The 19766-nt window shown below is 40.8% G+C and overlaps 1 pseudogene; it reads right to left on the bottom strand.

Annotated features, from left to right (window-relative positions):
- Positions 1-521: 521 nt before the first annotated feature.
- Positions 522-17421, bottom strand: LOC115992591 (annotated as a pseudogene).
- Positions 17422-19766: the final 2345 nt, after the last annotated feature.

Raw genomic sequence — 19766 nt, 5'->3', positions numbered from 1 at the left:
ACATAAACAAATTTATTTGTATTGAGTTATAGAGTTGATTTTTAACCACTACAGATAATTTCAAGTAGATAACGAAAGTCCTAAGCATCTTTTTTTTTTGATAAGAAAGTCCTAAGCATCTTTGTCACTTTAGTAGTTGGACTCAATGACCAGGCTGGGTAACAAGTTTATTTAGCTCACTAAGTCGGTGACTTTTTGTTAACCATTGCAAGTAAGGAGCTTTGTTGTTCAATTCAATCTAACCCGATAAAGTTGCTCTTCGAAAAGTCACTCATAACCCTAGCATTGTTGTTCAAACTAATTTTATATGTAATGGTTTTTTTTTTCCACTTCATTAATAAAAGAAAAAAAATAAATCTTACACCAAGGTTTTTATTTTTATTTTTATAAATACAACCAAGGGACTTTACTAGTGGAGCTAACTAGAATTAATAATTTACTCCTTGTTAAGTATATTTGTTACTTCTGTAATCATAATCTATGGTATACTCCTAGAAATATATGATTTACTCCACGTACTCTCCATCTCTAAGCATCTATCAACTTTCTTCCAAACAAATCTAACTTCAGATCTTCTTTTGATATGCAGCACTATGTAAAGCCTTCTGCCGAGAAATGGCTTTCTCAATATATTCTTGCAAAGGAGGAAGAAGAGACCCATCATGTTCTTCATTTTTAGATTCTTCTTCTCGAATTACCTATAAAAGCCATTAATGAATAGTGAACATACCATGGATCAGACCACATAAACACATGAATTAAAGAAAGAAAAAAGAGAGACTAGTACTAGGTGAAAGATAGAGTCATGAAGAGCTAGATTATTACCTTTGATGCCCATGATCGCTCTGCCTGTTAACAAAAATCTCTAATATCCCTTCCAGACATTCTGGAATGGCCAAGAACGAGAAAAAGTTGAAAGAAAATCAACAATAATGCAAACAAAAATATTTAGTGGTAGGCTTAAGATTGCATGGTATTAAAGATAATATTGTATTGGTTGTTGTGTAATGACCCAAGAGGCCTAATTTAGTGTAAAGCCCATTCAAGGCTAACCCTAAACCCTACTACTTCTATATAAACCTTATTAAAGTCATTATAATTTGTAATTCACTTATATATTTCAAAGATGTAGCTATCTAAGGCTTTAACCCATGGATGTAAGCCGTCAGGTCAAACCACGAAACCCCTCTTGTGTTCTCCCTCCTCTCTCTCAATGCTTCTTTCTCAATTCTCTACAATCTTTCTACTTTTATTTTAACGCATGGCAGAAAGAATCCCTGTATCTGATCATGTGGTTGGGAAGGATTTGCTATATTGAGGAACATAGGACGCATAATGGTGAATTAAATTGAAAGAGAGGATCTGATTGTATGAATCTAACAAACTGATCAGGTCAAATTCCCGAAAAAAAAGAAAATGAAAGAAAAAGATAGCAGCTAGAAAATAAATGGCACTATTGTAGGTTGGAATTTAGCCATATAGAAAATAAATGGGACTAGGACACATGATAGTGAATTTCAATTAAAGAGAGGATCTTATTGTTTGATTCCAACATTGATCAGGTTGTAAAGAGTAGCAGCTGGAAAATAAATGACACTGTGTAAGCTTCTTTTTAAGCCTTGAATGAGATAAATTGAACTAATTAAAGTAGAAGATATTTTGCATATTCCAGATAATTTTTTTTTTTTAAAAATGTGTGAGCCTAGCTATATCAAACTTACCCTTCTGTAACCCTTGTAACTTCTTCTAATTCAGGTTCTGTTAGTTGCTTTGCATACTGAGCTATTATTGCCTGACGACTTTGCTGATCAGGTAAGCCAACGTAATCATTGTATCAAACCGGCTGAAACAACATAGATAAAAGGAAAGTTAGAACACATTTCCATCAACTCTTGGGTACAATTGTCATCTACAGAGGAAAAAAATGCCTCAACTTACCTAAGTAAAGCAGGATCGAGGTCTTGCTTTCTATTTGTTGCACCAACTACAATCAATTTTTTTATCCTGTTCATATCCATCAATCTGCATGGAAAAACCATGTTACAGGCAGAGCAATAGCTGCATGACATCCAAAAAGTTCAGCCACTCATAATAAATGGCTCATTTTCTGCAATGTTTAAAGCAATGGAAAACCTAAGCTCACCTGCCGTAACAACACTGATAAGAGTCCTCGGCGAGTTTCACTTAGTCTGAGATTATTACGAGCAGTAGCAAAAGAATCAATCTGTAACAGAAAATAATATCATATTATTAAGAAACTAACAACATCAACAGCAATCTTAGCATAAGATAAAGAACACTTGGAGCATAAAAGAAAAAAAGGGGAAACAGAAAATAATACAAGCTAGTTTACACATATACAGAGGGCCATTGTTGAGTGAGCAATGAAAGCTTCAAGTACCTCATCAAGAAAAATGATAGCACCATTTGGGAGCATATTTGCATGCGAGAACACTCTTCCTAAGTTGCGTTCGCTTTCACCAATCCACGTTGTAATGACAGATTCCAGTGGCACATATAGCAAAGGGACTCCCTGTCAAGTAATGCTACATGCTCATTCAAAGTTTGTCCAAATTGAAGTACACACCCTGATAAAACGTTTTTTATTTTATTTTATTTATTTATTATTTATTTTTTTTATTGGTAAGTTACACAAGCAGCCAATGAGCAATAGGTGTTGAACCCACAAACTCACCTGTCAACTAGAACTTATAAAGGGAGGAGTAGCCAATTGAACTAAGTTCATTAGCAAGAGACAAAATTATGTGATTCATCATCACCATCTACTTCTTTCGTTGTTGTTGTTTTTGTGCGCCTAAATAAGTGGCTCATATTGTTGTGTGTAGTGATGAAAGCCAAAATCTTAAGTATATTTATTTATCTATTTTAAAGTATGTCATTTCATGTGCATCCAAACCTGTCAATTAAGCATTTGACCCGTGTGCAGTGTAGCTCATATTTGCAGGTTCAGAAAAGAATCTACTACATATATGCTAGTTTTACACTTTTATGGAGATCGGGAAATATTTTGGGGAACTTACTACAGTTTTCACATGGCAAATGACTCACTTAACTTGTATAACAAACAGCGCCCCCTTCCCCCAACACACACACAAACAACAAAAAATAAAAAAATAAAAATAATAGCAGGAAAAAAAAAATCAGTGATTACAAATAAAGAGTACAGATCATTTAGAAAGGATAAACTATAATTAAAACTATTGAAATAGTTGATGAAGTGCCAGTTGCTCACCGCTTGATTAGCAATAACACGAGCACAAGATGTCTTTCCGGTACCTGAATTTAACATTCATTATCGGTAACGTATCGAACATCAAATTTAAACTATGAGATAGGCCTTGCTTCGTTCCTCCAAGAACTCATATATATATATATATATTTCATCACTTCTATCTTTACAAAATTCTGCATTGCATCTCTTGGACTATTTGTTTCCAAATGAAAAATCCAAAATAAAAAGTAAGAGGGGGAACAAGATTAAATGCCAAGAGTTTTAAGAATTGTGATTTAATTTTGATGTGGGCCATCTTGGCACCTTTGATAAGCTACGTTAGTTAGTATTGAATCTCTTTAGCATTAAATTTCTTTAGATTAGAAAGCTGTTGGGTCAATTTTAATAAAGCTTTATTAAAACTAGTCGCAGACTCACGCAATGTATGAAAATAAATAATTATTTTGTATTTTAATATAATATATAATTTTTTCTCAATTTATTTTTTTGAGGATAATTTATTTTCCCTAAAAATTAAGCAATCTCTATTTGGCACAATTAGGTCTACTTTGGTACCATTCAGTCCAATTAGGTTTACTTGGGTCCAATTTACTCTACTCGGTCCAATTCAGTCAATTTCAGTTTCCCTTCAATTTATTTTAAACTAATTGAGCCTTAAATTAATTCTTTTTGTAGGTTTTCTTTTCAAGTAAAATTCATTTTTTGGTTGAAAAGTATGAAATTTCATTATATTTGGGCTAAACTCTTTAGATTTGAGTTTAAAAAATACAAAGAAAAATATTGAAATAGATATTAGAAATTAGAAATATGAGCCCTAAAAATGCAATAAAAATGATAAATATTCAAAAGTCTTCTCGGTCCACATTGGTTCTATTCGGTCCATTCTGTCATCTTCGGTCCAATTTGCTCCTATTCGGTCCTGTTTAGTACATTCTATCCACTAAAGTTCTATTTGGTCCAATTCGGCCCATTCAATCTTATTTAGTCCACTTCAGTCTTATTTGGTGTATTCAGTCCACATTTGCTCTATTCAGTCTACATTGGTCCTATTTTGTCTACTTCGGTCCTATTAGTTTACTTTGGTCCTATTTGGTCCATTATAACTACTTTGGTTCCTTTTAGTCCTATTCGGTCCATACTGGTTATATTCAGTTCACTTTGACCCACTTCAGTCCTATTCGGGCCATTTGATCCTATTTGGTCCATTTTGTCCACTTTGATTCTATTCAGACCACTTTGGTCCTATTTTGTCCACTTCAGTTCATTGGTCCATTCTGTTCACTTTGTTCCTATACGCTCATATTCGTTCCACCTTGTTCCTATTCAATCCATTTGGTCCACTTTGTTCCATTTGGTCTAATTCGGTCCATTCAAATCACTTTAGTTTATTTTTGTCCACTTCGATCTATTTTTGTGCACATGGGAAAAGACATGTTTGGGTTGAAAGCACCTAATCTAAGTGAAAAGACATGTGTGTGTGTGTGTGTCAGATTTGTAATATCCAAAATTTTAAGTATAGCATTTATTCTTGTTATGCTTTTGTTGAGCCATATTAATATAGCATTTCAGTCAACTTCGATAAGGTTAAATTTAAGTGAAAGTATTTCTAAACATAAAAGCTATGAATATACAAATGTAATATTAAAGGCAGTTATTCATTTGTTTTATCGTTGTTACTTTTAAATGAATTGCATGGGGTTGATGATACATTTAAGAAAAATAAATAAATAAATAAATAAATATATACATATATGTATTTATGTTTAAGTTTTATTTAAATAAATTATTCATTTTATTAAAAGAAATTATCATGATAATCAAAACTCATATCAAACTTATACTAAATATGTATAATTTATTTTCTAAATTTTATCGTAGAGAGAGAGACTATTTGTGATGGGGAACTAAACAATATAATACTAAAACGTATGAACCCAAAATAGAGTTTTAAAAATCACAATTGTGGGTCCGAGAGGTCTGCAATCCGGCCCAAACTCTATCTGGGCCCAGGGCCCGTGCCGAGGAGATATCTTGCCGAAGACGAATGATCAGTGGCCGGGGTAGCAAGGGGAACGGCTGAGAACTTACCCTGTCCTCGGCCTTCCAGTGCTTCAATGGGAAGACCAACATCATGGTGTAGGCAATCCCCAAACAGCCCCCTCAAGGGGATGTGAACGGAATGGGGCCCATAGGGAAGCAGGGTGTGAAATTGGACCAAGGAAAATGCGTCCCCTCTTCAGTAAATGCACCTGCCAATACCCAGAACTGATTAATGAGAAAAGACGTTTGGATGGTGTAAACTTCGATCCATGCAACTAATAGAAAGTTAGACGGGACGGTTGATGGGATGGATACAGAAATAAGCTCTTGCCTGACCTACAAGTGGAGGGTCAGGATCAGCCAAGACGGACTATATAATAAAAAGGAAGGTGCACCAACCGGGGGGCTGGGAAAAATGGCCAAAAACCAGAGCCTCCCAGCCCACCTCCAGGAGAAAGACTCCAAGGGTGAAGGAAAACTTAACCTTGTATGAACACCACAAGAAACCCACCGCCTGTCGATCAAGGCCTAGCCTTTCAAACCCACGCTCTACAAATGACATTGTCTGGGCCTTTTCACGTGCGAATCCAACACTGTTTAGGTTCGTCACGAATCGTGTCCTCACAATTGGCGCCGTCTGTGGGAAAGACTTGTGTGTTGGCATAGGCGGTAGGTTGAAATAGTTCCTTTTTTATTTCTAACAATTGGTTATAGAGTTTCAGTGTAAAGTTCCGTTAGGGGTTATGCTTCTTGATTAGGGGCTACGTTTGTCAGCGTTAATCGCGCGAATAATTCTAGGGGCTTGGCCGAGGAGCTAACTCCCGTAAAACCAAGTTCCAGTGCCAAAGAAAACTAGGTTTTGGACAGAACCAGGGCATTGCATGGTCCACGGACTCAAGCCTATGGGAAAACCAACTACTTGGATGAGGAAAACTAGGTTTTGGACAGAACCAGGGCATTGCATGGTCCACGGACTCAAGCCTATCAACTACTTGGATGAGGAAAACTAGGTTTTGGACCAGGGCATTGCATGGTCCACGGACTCAAGCCTATGGGGAAACCAACTACTTGGATGAGGAAAACTAGGTTTTAGGTGCATGGTTGGACTCAACTATGGGGACTACCAGGGCATTGCATGGTGACTCAAGCCTATGGGGAAACCAACTACGGAAAACTCAGAAAGGGCCTACTGAGGAAACCAACTACTTGGATGAGGAGGACAGAAAACATTGCATGGTCCACGGACTCAAGCCTATGGGGACTTGGATGAGGAACCAGGGCATTGCATGGTCCACGGACTCAAGCCACGGGAAACCAACTACTTGGATGAGGAAAACTAGGTTTTGGACAGAACCAGGGCATTGCATGGTCCTCGGACTCAAGCCTATGGGGAAACCAACTACTTGGATGAGGAAAATTAGGCACTAAGCGAGACTTAGCTACTATGCGTGACGTCGAAAATGGTGCTTATATCTTCGTAAAACGAAGGTTAGAAATGAATCTAAAGCCTCTCTGGGTGCAAGTAAATTAGGGTTTGGGGAACATGATGATAAATGTATTGCATGCATAGCTATTTGTACATGTTAAAATGAATCAGCGCAGAGTTCATAAGCAAATAGTGCGCATCAACGAGGGCGGCTAACGATGTAACCAGAAGGAAAAAGGAAAAACAAGATTTCATATATACATGTTCAAATGCTTGTAAACCATCAATAAATTAGGAAGTTTGTGAAAGGAAAAGAAACAAGTTAATCGTTCAAATAGAAACGAATACAAAAGCCTAACCAAGGCTTCTACTTTTCTGCTTTTTTGTCAGTCACATCTTGGGAGATAGGAACAGGATCAGCTTCGATGCCCGGAATGACGGTCCCTTTTGGGGAAGGCTGAACAGGGCCAGCACTGGTACTCTGAGGGACCACAGTAAGGGGAATGGCCTGTGGCGGCTGTGCAAGTGTGGCTGGCTCTTCTGTACTGGACACCTGAATGCCAACCTTGGGCTCAGTAACCTCTGTAGGTGCCTCAGGATCTGCATGCTGCGATATCTCTATCACATCCTGAAGTTTTCCCTTTTGGGCGCCTTGCTAGAGGAACCACTGGCTTGTAAGTTTTCCGACGGGGTGACCTCTTCCTCGAGTTGATCATCCGTGGTCGCAGAGCTGGTGGAAGTGGTCTCGCGGATGGCCGTCGGGTAGAATATGCTCTCCGCCTTCCACAAATCTGATGAAGTATCCACCCCAGCTCGCTTCAATGCTTCTTCCCAGACCTGGGAGCAATAAAACCTGCACACTCCAGGAATCTGCGCCTTAAGGGTGGCTTGGGTTTTGGCTACTCCCATGTTGTAACCATCGTTCTCGGCCGTATTCTTGGCAGCCTCTGCCTCATTCCTGGCAAACTCGGCCTCCTGCTTTGCCCTTACGGCTTCATCACAGGCATATTCTGCCACTCCTTTCTCATGCAGAGTCGCGGCCAGCTGCTTATTTAAATCCTCGATCAGATCTTTGGCTATTCGCAGCTGATCCTCGGCTTCAATTGCGCGCTTGGTTTGGTCATTGGCCTGTTTTTGGGCACTAGCAAGGCCCGCCAAGACGTTATCCCTCTTGCGGGTAGTTATTGTTAAGTCATCCTTGACTTTGGCAAATTCCTTTTCAGAAGCTTCGAGAATCTTTGAGGCCGTTATGCGCTTCTTGCGTTCGTTCTCGGCCGCCTTACTCCTGTCATGCACTTCTTCCTCCATCCTATAGGTTGCCTGGAGAGCCTGTCAAGAAAGATGAACGTGTAGTAAGTGACAAACCGGTGACAAGAGTTAATAAAGTGTTAGGTTTCAAGAAATCTTACCATGCCCAAGTATCTCTTAGTACTGAGAAAAACCTCCTGCATCCTCATTCTCCTCAGCTCATCCATGTCATTAGGGAGTAACATGGTTCTCCCTAATGCATCCGCTACATAGCCACCCTCGCCGTCTCCAAGGTCCCTCAGAGAGGCCGTCTCCAGTAATGGACCCCCGTGAAGCATTGGGACAGGAAGCCAGGCGCTCGGTAGGGATTGGGAATCAATTCCTTTTCCCTTGCCTTGAGAGGTTTGAACTGCGGTTCCTTTGCCCTTGCCTTGGGGTCCGATCTTCAGTTGTTTTGTGCGCGGAGTCTCATCCTTCTCCTTAGGAGGTTGGGATTTTCCCTCGTCCACAATGTCCTTGCCCTTGGGGCTCCTCTTTCTCTTGGAATCAGCACCTTCAGGTCGAGGAGACCGAGCTGGTTGGGAGGAGGTGGGAGGTTCGGGGTGGGTGGATTGTGGCTAAGACTTGGTGGAGGATGACCTGGTTTGGATTGTAAGGGGCCGAGGTGGTGGAGGAGGAGCATTGGGTTGTGGTGCCTCCTGGCTATCCTTCCCTGGTTGGTCCTCGAGGAGTTGGAGAAGGGGGGTTAAAGGTATTCTCTTGACTCCCATCTCGGCTTGAGAAGAGGTGCCTATTAACGACAATTCCGCCTCGGACAAGGCTGGGTCACCTAGGTCACCAGGAGGGTCCTCGGATTGGTAGACTAAGTCAAATACCCCGAACCCTTCCTCCGGCTGATCTGGTTCACCTTCGTCCTCTGTTGCTTGATGAGACGAAGAGGGGCCCACCTGGGGGATGTTCTTGGGGACAGCTGGCTCCTGGGAGATTAAAAATCCCTTCTTTCCTACGGTAAGTTTTGGAAGCCAAGGACGGCGGGCACTGATCACGTGCTTTGCGTCCCCAAATGACTTCTGAACAGGAGGGTACCCTAGTATTTTGTGAGCTGCACGGACTTGGCCATCACTGTCATTCACAAAAACCGCCGCTTGTAAAACGGTCTCCAAGTCCGCCCGATTGACTAAATGAAAATGTCGTGTATAGGCGTGTTCATCTACAAAAGCAACAAACATATATGCATGGTTAGTTATCGAACGACATTAGATTAGAATGGTTTAAAGGGTTATCCCTCTTCCATTCCTAGTACCCCACCTGGTTCTCCTTTTACTACGGGGCATGGATCGCCATCATACCACTCCCCAGAGATGATAAGGAAATCCTTGTTCAGTCCCTTGTTGGAATCAGGGAGGCACTGGATCAACCGAACCCTATCGTCCCTCGACCTCATGTAGTAGGTTTTTCCTTTCAATTTCTGGAGGTTATAGCATCAGTTTACATCATGGTGGGTCAGTCTTAAACCCATCTTCTCATTTAAAGCGTCCACGCAACCCAAAATCCTAAAAACGTTGCCGGCGCACTGGGTAGGGGCTAAACGGAAATGCCTGAGGTAACCCCTCGTCACTGGCCCCATAGGGATTCTCATACCTCCTTCTACAAAGGCGAGGACGGGAATTACAACCGCGCCCGTTCCCCTCTTAATGTGCCATTCCCTCATCTTACAGTGCTCCAGACTTACGTTGGGGGGAATCCTATAATCAACGATGAACTTATTCATCGCCTCTTCAGTATCGACCAACTTCCTCAATCTCAATTTAGTCGCCTTTGTCATTTACTAAAACAAACCTAACCCGCGACGGAAAAGAAAGGGAGCCAAAGAGAAATAAACTCAGAAAAGAAAAAACGCGAGTTAATGGAGGTAGGGATAGACTTGAATTTGGGCGGAAGTTCAGATGAACCCAGGATACACGCACTAAAACTCTTAAGTACAGAACTGGAGGGACGGATCTATCTCCAAAAAATCTTTTATACTTTCTAGGGTAAACTGCACGCCCTTTTTCCCGCCCAAAGAGGCCAGGAGATCACCACCGTTCGATTTCCATCACACCGTTGAACGTGGGAAGCACAAAGCCGCCCGTATTTAATGAGGCCACGTTTCGCCTTCCAACGGCTCTAGTAACGTGCCTTGGGCAGGTGAAAAACCTCGGGAATCGATAGATGACAAGGATTGATAGGCATTGGCAGATCCCTGATGTCATCAAAACCCTCCTATCTGTCCGAGGAGACGGAATAGCAGGATTTTGAGGGGCTATTGTGGGTCCGAGAGGTCTGCAATCCGGCCCAAACTCTATCTGGGCCCAGGGCCCGTGCCGAGGAGGTATCTTGTCGAAGACGAATGATCAGTGGCCGGGGTAGCAAGGGGAACGGCTGAGAACTTACCCTGTCCTCGGCCTTCCAGAGCTTCAATGGGAAGACCAACATCATGGTGTAGGCAATCCCCAAACAGCCCCCTCAAGGGGATGTGAACGGAATGGGGCCCATAGGGAAGCAGGGTGTGAAATTGGACCAAGGAAAATGCGTCCCCTCTTCAGTAAATGCACCTGCCAATACCCAGAACTGATTAATGAGAAAAGACGTTTGGACGGTGTAAACTTTGATCCATGCAACTAATAGAAAGTTAGACGGGACGGTTGATGGGATGGATACAGAAATAAGCTCCTGCCTGACCTACAAGTGGAGGGTCAGGATCAACCAAGACGGACTATATAATAAAAAGGAAGGTGCACCAACTGGGGGGCTGGGAAAAATGGCCAAAAACCAGAGCCTCCCAGCCCACCTCCAGGAGAAAGACTCCAGGGGTGAAGGAAAACTTAACCTTGTATGAACACCACAAAAAACCCACCGCCTGTCGATCAAGGCCTAGCCTTTCAAACCCACGCTCTACAAATGACATTGTCTGGGCCTTTTCACGTGCGAATCCAACACTGTTTAGGTTCGTCACGAATCGTGTCCTCACAACAATGATTCATTAATATAAAATAGAGTTGAAAGAAAAAATAAAAAATTAAGAGAAAGAGAATAACCACATTTTTGAAAGAGAAAAAGGAAGAATTTATAGAAAATAATAAAAGAATAACTCTCAGCCATGCAATAGAGAGGGGCAAATAAACTAAGAGGGATTTGCATGTGCTACAGTAGTAATCTATTTCTAAATGTCACTCTAGCATTTTGTAAAAATTTGAACAGTGATAAATTACTGAATGTAGGGGAGATTTTGATTGATTTTGTAATACTCATTTTTGCATTTCAAGGGCTTTTAATCTCACATTTCACGATACTTATTCCTTTATTGTTATCACACATTACAACATCAATTCAGATGCCTCAAAATCTAGTTCACTTTTTTCCTATGTACTAGAAACTTTACTCAAAATGATAAAGGAGGGGGAATGAATTTTTCTTATATTCTATATAAGAAAATCAATTCAAACATGATCACTCGTTAACTTATTTTGGGGTTAAATGGCATACCAGGCGGACCATCGAAGAGCACAGCTCGAGGCCTGTTTGATTCAAACTTGCGCCGAGTTCCGTGATTAATCTCATCATATACTTCAGGCCTACGCAGAGCCAACAGTACTGTATCCTCTATCTCTCTACACAACAAGCAATCAGCGGTAGCTATACATAAGCACTCGTATAAAGAGTAGCAGAGATAAATTTATACTTGAAAACAACCTTAGAAAAAAAGACAACTAATATGTAGGCATGTTGAAAGCAGAAAACAGATGATATTACACATAATCAAACTAAAAAGGACTTCAACTGACATAAGTTAACCGGCCCTTCAAAGGGATAGTTCATGCACCACCTAGTCCTTATCCAATGCATATACAAGATTTAGTTTTCATGCTTAAGATGGATTACCAAAATATGCCACTGATCTGAAACACTTTTTTTAAAAATTTTTTTTTGGGATAAGTAAGAAACTGATCCGAACACATTGTGGTCAAAATAAATCATTGTGTAATAGGCAGCCTGACTACATTATAAGTCAAAAGGACAAAGAAACACTTATAGATGAAAGGGGCGATTATTTTCACATCTGTTGCCTATTCTTAATTATTATGAGATTCCACCTAACTATGATAATGATTCTGCCGATAGTTTTCATTGTTAGTAATGGAATAGTATTCACAAATAGAATATTATGCAAAATTATATTGAAAATATAGCAACAATAGCTGCAATGCACCCTGGTCCTTCACATACCGTTTTTGCTGATCATACTCAACAAGATTGCCCCATGATGTGTTGATGTCCGAGGAAGAAACATCGAGTCCATAAATTTTCACTCCCATTGACTCAAGGCGAGCAATCGATTTGTCTGCAGATTGTACACGTACAGCACCTTCCTGAGGTTTTCTTCCAAATGAACAATTTTGTCCCAAATTTCCACCGGCTAATCCTAAAACAGATACAAAAGCTTCAAGCTCTTTGGAACTCAAGCGCCCCTGCTTTATGAATTCAATTTGCTGCAATTTATGCTAACCGATAAGGAAATTCTCATAATTGACCAATTCTTCATTTCTATAAACTAAGTAATAAGCATAGAAATCAGCATAGAAATCAAATTAAAACTTGTTAGGATAATAGTTTCATAATTATAAAAAAAAATAAAAAAAAAGTACTAACAGGTTTTTCTGAGTTGAGTGAACCAGATATAAGGATGCATAGATCCCCATCATGTGCATTTATATCTTTTGACTGTCCAAGATCCTTTTCAACTTGCACTTGTTTTCCTGGACGAGTAAGTGTTAATTGCCAAGTACCTGCACTGGAATAGGTCACAAGAACCAGAAAACATTATTTAGTACACTTCATGTAATGCCCATGATTAACATAGATGCGTTGGCTTAAATTAAGTACAACGGAGGGCATGAGCTCAAAGTTATTGAGTACAAGAAAGATGAAGGACACTACAAATTACTAAACCTTTCCGAAGCACGCAATAACATATCTGATCCTCCACTTCCCCCTTCAACCTTCAGTCCAAGACTTGAAACAAGGTTTCCAATTAGTTGTGAAACTTCACAACCAAGAGGAATTAGGAATTTGATGCTGACCTATAATGCATCATAGGTTTCTGTCAAATATATTTTGAAATACTCCTCTACTATGATTGTTTACATGAAATGGAACTGCATTAAAACTTCATTTTAATTTTTTTCAAAAAATATATGTGAATCAAGCTCGTATAAAATCTACTTTTGCAATAAATACAAAATTATTGAACCGATAGAAAATGTTTTCAATGAAATTGATCTTAGTCTTAGAGAAGCAAGTTTAGTTGTTTTACCCTGTTATCACTACAATTATATAGATATATAACTTCACTATGTTATTACTACAAGACTCTTACAAAGCACTTATTTATATATATTAAACTTTTCCTTCACCATTAGTAATAATTTACGTTCCCCCAAAAAACAAAGAAATGATCAAACCTGAAGTTGTTTCCCTAATGGCTAATAATTTACGAGCCACTACATAACCCATACTTAACGCTATATAATTTTCCATAGTAAGTAAATGCACTAACCTTTTGGCCCTTATTGGCAACAGATATGCGGGGATATAGACCTTGTTTCATTCCTTTACTTCTAAGTAACTCTTCAATTCGCTGTTGTTCAGTCTTGGAATTTTCCTCAGACATTGGCTGTTGTTCTTCCTCGGCATTTTCCTCAGACATTCGCTGTTGTTCTTCCTCGGCATTTTCCTCAGACATTCGCTGTTGTTCTTTCTTAGCATTTTCCCCATAACTTGGAGAAGATTTTGATGGCAAAGGAGATTTGTCAGCAGCCTGCAGAAAGCTAACATCAAAATCAATTCAAAGATTGCAGCCTCGACATAGTAAATGCTTACTGCTCGCAAAGTACACACTTGAAAAAAGAAACACATATTTGTGAGCTCAACTAACTTTTTTTTTTTTTTTTTTGAAGCCAAACCAATATATTCATTCATCATTCAAAATGACTAGCATCCAAGTACAGTGCATCAAGGGCTGGGGGTGGGGATTCCTCAAGCCATACAAGTTCCTCATCTAAGTGACTAGCAAAACGTGCAAGGCTATGAGCCACGGAGTTGGCACTCCTCTTAATACATCCAACAGAACAGCTTCTAAACCCAGCAGCTAACGTCCGGATATCATCATATATGTGTCCAAGCCTTGATCTGTCCAACTGTGGGGAAGCAATAGCCTTCATCACCGCTGCATTATCCCCCTCGATCACCAAGTCCGTGAACCCCGCATCCATGGCAAACTCAACCGCTTTCCGACACGCCAACACCTCTTCTTCTTCACTGTTTGCTACTGCCGGACCCCAAGCTGACAGGCCAGCCATCACCTCTCCCAAGCTATTCCTAATAATAACACCCACACCTGATGATCTTGTACAAGCAAAGACCACCGCATCGAAGTTGAGTTTAAACACCGATCCTGTGGTAGGTCTCCAAACTTGCACCGGTCGCGGATTAGTCGAAACAGCCAACTGAGCCTGCGATCCCCTGAACTCATCCAAGTACTCCTTTGCACGTTTGTTTAAGAGTGCTGGGTTCTGTATTTTACCTCCATGCAGCACCGAGTTGCGCTGATTCCAGATCATCCAACACTGAACCCAAAATAACTCTTGCTCTTCACTTGGCAGATTGATGATGAAATCCACCACCAGCTGCATGAACTCTGTTTGCCCGGTTTTAGCTTTCTGCAATCTCCTCAAGCTCCCAGCCCATACATCTTGCGCCACCCTGCACTGCCATAGAGCATGAAGGACAGATTCCGAGTTCCTTTTACAACAATCACATCCATCATCTGAGATTACTCTGCGCCAAGCCAGATTCTCCCGAGTTGGTAACACATTTTGACAGGTCCTCCACCCGAAAACTTTTATTTTGTTTGGAAGGTGTAGTTTCCACAAGTGCCTCCAAGCCGGACTTCCATAAACATCCCTAGAGCACTCCTCCATACCAGCCTCTTGTCTAGCTATTTCTCTAGCAATGTTATACCCTTATCTCACATAATATTCTCCATTTTTTGAATGCAGCCACATGAGCAGATCAGCTGCATTTTTACGGCTCAATGGCATGCTTAAAATAGCTTTGGCATCCTCCATATGAAAATTAGCTTCAATGAACTCCCGGTCCCATATCTTGCTCCTCCAATCAATAAGGTCAGCCACTCGCCATTCCCACACCTCCTCTAATGGTGGGTAGAGAATACTATTTGTTGGGTGATTAAGTATCCATTTGACCCATATGGAAGCCCCATCTCCAACTCACCAACAACACCCATGTTTTAAGATAGGTTGAGCAGCCATTAAACTCTTCCATATATAAGAGCTATTAGGCACCTCTAAAGCTTCAAGGAAGCTACACCGTGGGAAGTAATGTGCTTTAAAGCACTCATATAGCAAAGAGCCTTGGTCTTGGAGCAATCTCCACCCTTGTTTTGCTAGCATCGTAAGGTTGAAATTTCTCAAATCTCTAAATCCCATTCCTCCTTCCTTTTTAGATTTGGATAATGCACTCCAGCTCTTCCAATGAATTTTCTTCTCATCTCTAATCTGGCCCCACCAAAATCTAGCACACATTGCATTAAGTTCATTGCAAAGCTTGATCGGTAAAAGGAATACTCCTATTGTATAGGTAGGGATAGATTGGGCAACCGCTTTAATTAATACTTCCTTACCAGCTCTAGAAAGTAATTTTTCTTTCCAACCTTGAATCTTCTTCCAAACTCTATCCTTCAAAAAAGAAAAAGTTTGATATTTTGCCCTTCCAACCAAAGTAGGCAACCCTAAGTAAGTCTCAAACTGATCAACCTCCCTTACCCTTAACTCCCTTTTTATTTGTTCCCTTACCTCCTCCTTCGTGTTGTTGCTAAAGAAGATTGAGGATTTCTCAAAATTGATACATTGCCCAGAAGCGGCTGCATATAACTGAAGAGAGCTTGAAATACATCGTACATCATCCTGGTTGGCCTGGCAAAACAGTAAGGAATCATCAACAAATAAAAGGTGGGATATGGTTGGAGCTCTCTGACAAATCGAAACCCCATGAAGTCGTCCCTCTTCTTCAGCTTTATCCAGAAGTGCTATAAATCCCTCCCCACATAAAAGGAACAAGTAGGGTGAAAGGGGATCGCCTTGCCTCAAACCCCTTGTTGGGGTAATATTTCCGTAAGCTTTGCCATTGATGAGAATTGAGAAGGATGATGAAGATACACAACACATCACCCTATCAATCCACACCTCAGGAAAGCCTAACCTGATCATTATGTTCCTGAGAAAATCCCACTCAACCCGGTCATAAGTTTTGCTAATATCCAGCTTCAATGCTAAGGATCCTTTCTTGCCTGATTTCCTACAATTTATAGAATGGAGTGTCTTGTATGCCACAAGCACATTATTTGTAATCAGGCGACCCGGGACAAAGGTACTCTGTGAATGAGAAATCAATTGAGGAAGTATCTGTTTAAGCCTGTTAGCCATCACTTTGGAAATAATCTTATAAATAATATTACATAGGCTAATGGGTTTATAATCTGACATTTTTTCAGGAGATTTAACTTTTGGAATGAGAACAATATAAGTGTAATTTATATCAGGATTCATGTTACCAGAATTTAAAAAGTTTAACACAGCAGCAATCACATCATCACCAACCACATGCCAAAATTTCTGATAAAAAAGAGCGTTCATACCGTTGGGACCCGGTGCTTTTGTTGGCCCCATCTGGAACAATGCCACTCTGACTTCTTCAGCACTATACTCCATGGACAGTACTTCCTGCATTTCTGAGGTCACTTTGTGCTGTACTGCACTTAGGCATTCTTCCATCCTGTCACATGAACTTGATTTAAAAATATTCTCAAAATATTCTGTCGCCACTCCAGCAATGTCTTCAATTTCTTCCACCCAATTATTTTGTTGATCTCTATCTCCCTTAATCATGTTCCTCCGCCACCTCTGTGAGGCCTTGGAGTGAAAAAATTTGGTGTTTTTATCACCATGTTTCAACCAAGATATCCGAGAACGTTGAGCCCAATAAATTTCTTGTTTGAGAAGTAAATCATCAAGTTTCTTACTTGTTTCCAATAGGACTGAACCATTCTCCACCGTTGCCTCCTTCCTGCTGAGTTCCTCAACCTGCTTTTGGAGCTTTTTTATTCCCTCAGTGGCTGGCTGTGTTTTTAATGCCCCCCAAGCTGCCAAGTCCGCTCCACATCTGTTAATCTTCTCCTTTGTTCTATTAAGCCCTGAAAGAGCACTCCCAACATTGCCCCAAGATTCTTGTACCGTTTTTTCACAATCCTCCCAAAGCAACCACGCCTCTTCAAACCGGAAAGCACGAGAGTTTCTATACTGCTTCCTCCACCCCACACTAGTTTGTAACATCAAAGGTCGATGATTAGAAGCATGAGAGTAGAGATGTGTCACCGTGCTTGCATGGAATTTTTCTCTCCACCCCAAATTAGCTACAGCCCGATCCAACCGCATCCTTGTATTTGCATCCCTTAGTCGTTTGTTATTCCATGTAAACGGGTATCCAACAAACCCCAAATTTGCTAAGTTACACTCATCCAAGGCCAACCTGGGCTCATCCATCTGATTGAATTGGGGTGGGAACCTACTTTGCTTTTCATTAGAGTGAAGAATAGCGTTAAAATCGCCAATACAGCACCAATGCCCTCGAACAAATGTTGAGAGGTGGGATAACAATGCTCATGACTTCTTTTTCTAGCTTGTCTCCGGCCACCCATAGAAACAGGTTAACATCCATTCAAAACCGTCATCCTCCACAACTTTCGCTAGTATGTGATGATCCGTGTAATTCACAACATCCAACTGAACCTGTGTCTTCCATAAAAGAGCCAACCCACCACCACAGTTTGGTTTCTTTACTATAAGCTTATTCTAAAATGGTAGTTCTCTGCACTTATCATCAAAACCATCCTTATCTAACCATGTCTCCATTAAGAAGCACACGGTGGGAACTTGCTCCCTCACCGGATTGTGAAGGCTACGAACTGTCCAAGGGTTCCTAAGCCCTTGGCAGTTCCAAGCTAGTAGCCTCATGGTGTTCGGTAAGGGTGTTCCAACACCCCTGCCGTTTCATTGTTCTGAGCTTCATTCTGAGTCTTGCTTCTCTTCTTCTCCCTGCTTCCAGTTCCCAGTACAGCCACGGCATCCTCGCATGGCGTTAATCTTTTTCCTAACGTAGGTTTAGTTGGTGCAAAGTCTATATTCTTGGGCCCACACTCCATCCGAGCTATCCTTGTCCAAGTGGGCTTTGTTTTAATTTCTGGCGGCCCAAATCTTGCATGCTCTTTAGTTATCATGTGCACAAGACGTGACATGTTTAAGTTGGCTTCTACAAGCTTCGTTTCAACACTAACATTGACGTTTACAAGTTCTGACTCGGATCCAATTGTGTTCGTAACTGCTACATGTAATCCCATACCCATACTTTCCATATCAGCCCCTTCCGTTACGGCACCCACATCCCCCAAATTCGGAAAAATCCCATGATTTACGTTATCCGTTCTTGACTGACCCTTGATTCCCGTTTAACGGTGATCCAAGATACCGTCATCTCCTTGTCATCCACCGTTAGCGACCCGTTCTCCTTCAGGCTCGCCGGACTGATGTCCCGGTTTGCCCGTTGTTTTCCTTGGAGGAGACCTATTCCGCCCTCCACTAGCCTTTAACCATTCACCATATTGGCATGTGACTTCACTACTATTCTTCTTCAGCACAAAGAACTTGGCACAGTGTTTTATATCATGCCCCAGCAATCCACAACAATAACAAAACAATGGGAGCCTTTCATACTTTAGGGACACCCATGTACGTTGTTCGTCCGAGCCACTCAAATACGCACCTCTTCTTAACGGTTTTGCCGTTGGTAGCGCCACCTTCACTCGCATGAAAAAACTCTGTGTCTTGTGACTTCTTCCTCTCCACTTCAACCACCTCTCCCAATCTACCTCCTATCTCTGCCGCTACTTTTGGAGATGCCATATCAAATGGCGCTCCCCATATTTGAACCCATAAAGCCACAGATTCAAACTTAACATTGGCTGCAGTCATCCTCGGTTGCCACCCCTGAAGCATGAGGACTTGGTTATCAAAGGACCAAGGGCCTCCATTATATACTCTGTCCAGGTCAAACTCAGATTTGAACTTGAACTGGAACAGATTGGATCCTACTTCCACAATCTGGACTCCCACTTCCATTCCCCATGCTCTCTTCAACGTGTTTTGCACTGCCTTCTTATTGAATGGTTTACATGTGAGAAATTTCCCTATAAGACTCAGCGAGCAATCAACTATTTCTTCCCTTCGCCCCTCATCCGATATCTCTATTACCTCCTCTTCTTCCAACGTCAACGTCATTTTCTCCATACTACTGATTACCTCTTCAGCCATAGTCACAGAACCGGTTCAGTAAAAACTAAAAGACAAACCCTCAGTAGATTTGAGGGAGAGAACTCGCAAGGAAACGAGAGAGAGAGCTCCTATACTAGGGGAGAATGAGCTCAGCTAACTTGAGGGGTACTTTTTAGATTTTTTTTTTTTTTTTTTTGGAAGGAAAATACTACTACTACTATTACTTTCACTTGTACTATAAACAGTTTATAAATTAATAGGGCAATAATTGTGATTGTTTAGGTTAAAAAATCAATACATTTATGATCTGTTTGTAATCTATTTATTTTATTAAAATAGTATAATAAGACTTATG

The sequence above is a fragment of the Quercus lobata genome, chromosome 5 (genome assembly GCF_001633185.2).
Source record: "Quercus lobata isolate SW786 chromosome 5, ValleyOak3.0 Primary Assembly, whole genome shotgun sequence".
Lineage (NCBI taxonomy): Eukaryota > Viridiplantae > Streptophyta > Magnoliopsida > Fagales > Fagaceae > Quercus > Quercus lobata.
Note: the sequence above shows the minus strand (reverse complement) of the source record. Positions and strands in the feature narration are given on the sequence as shown.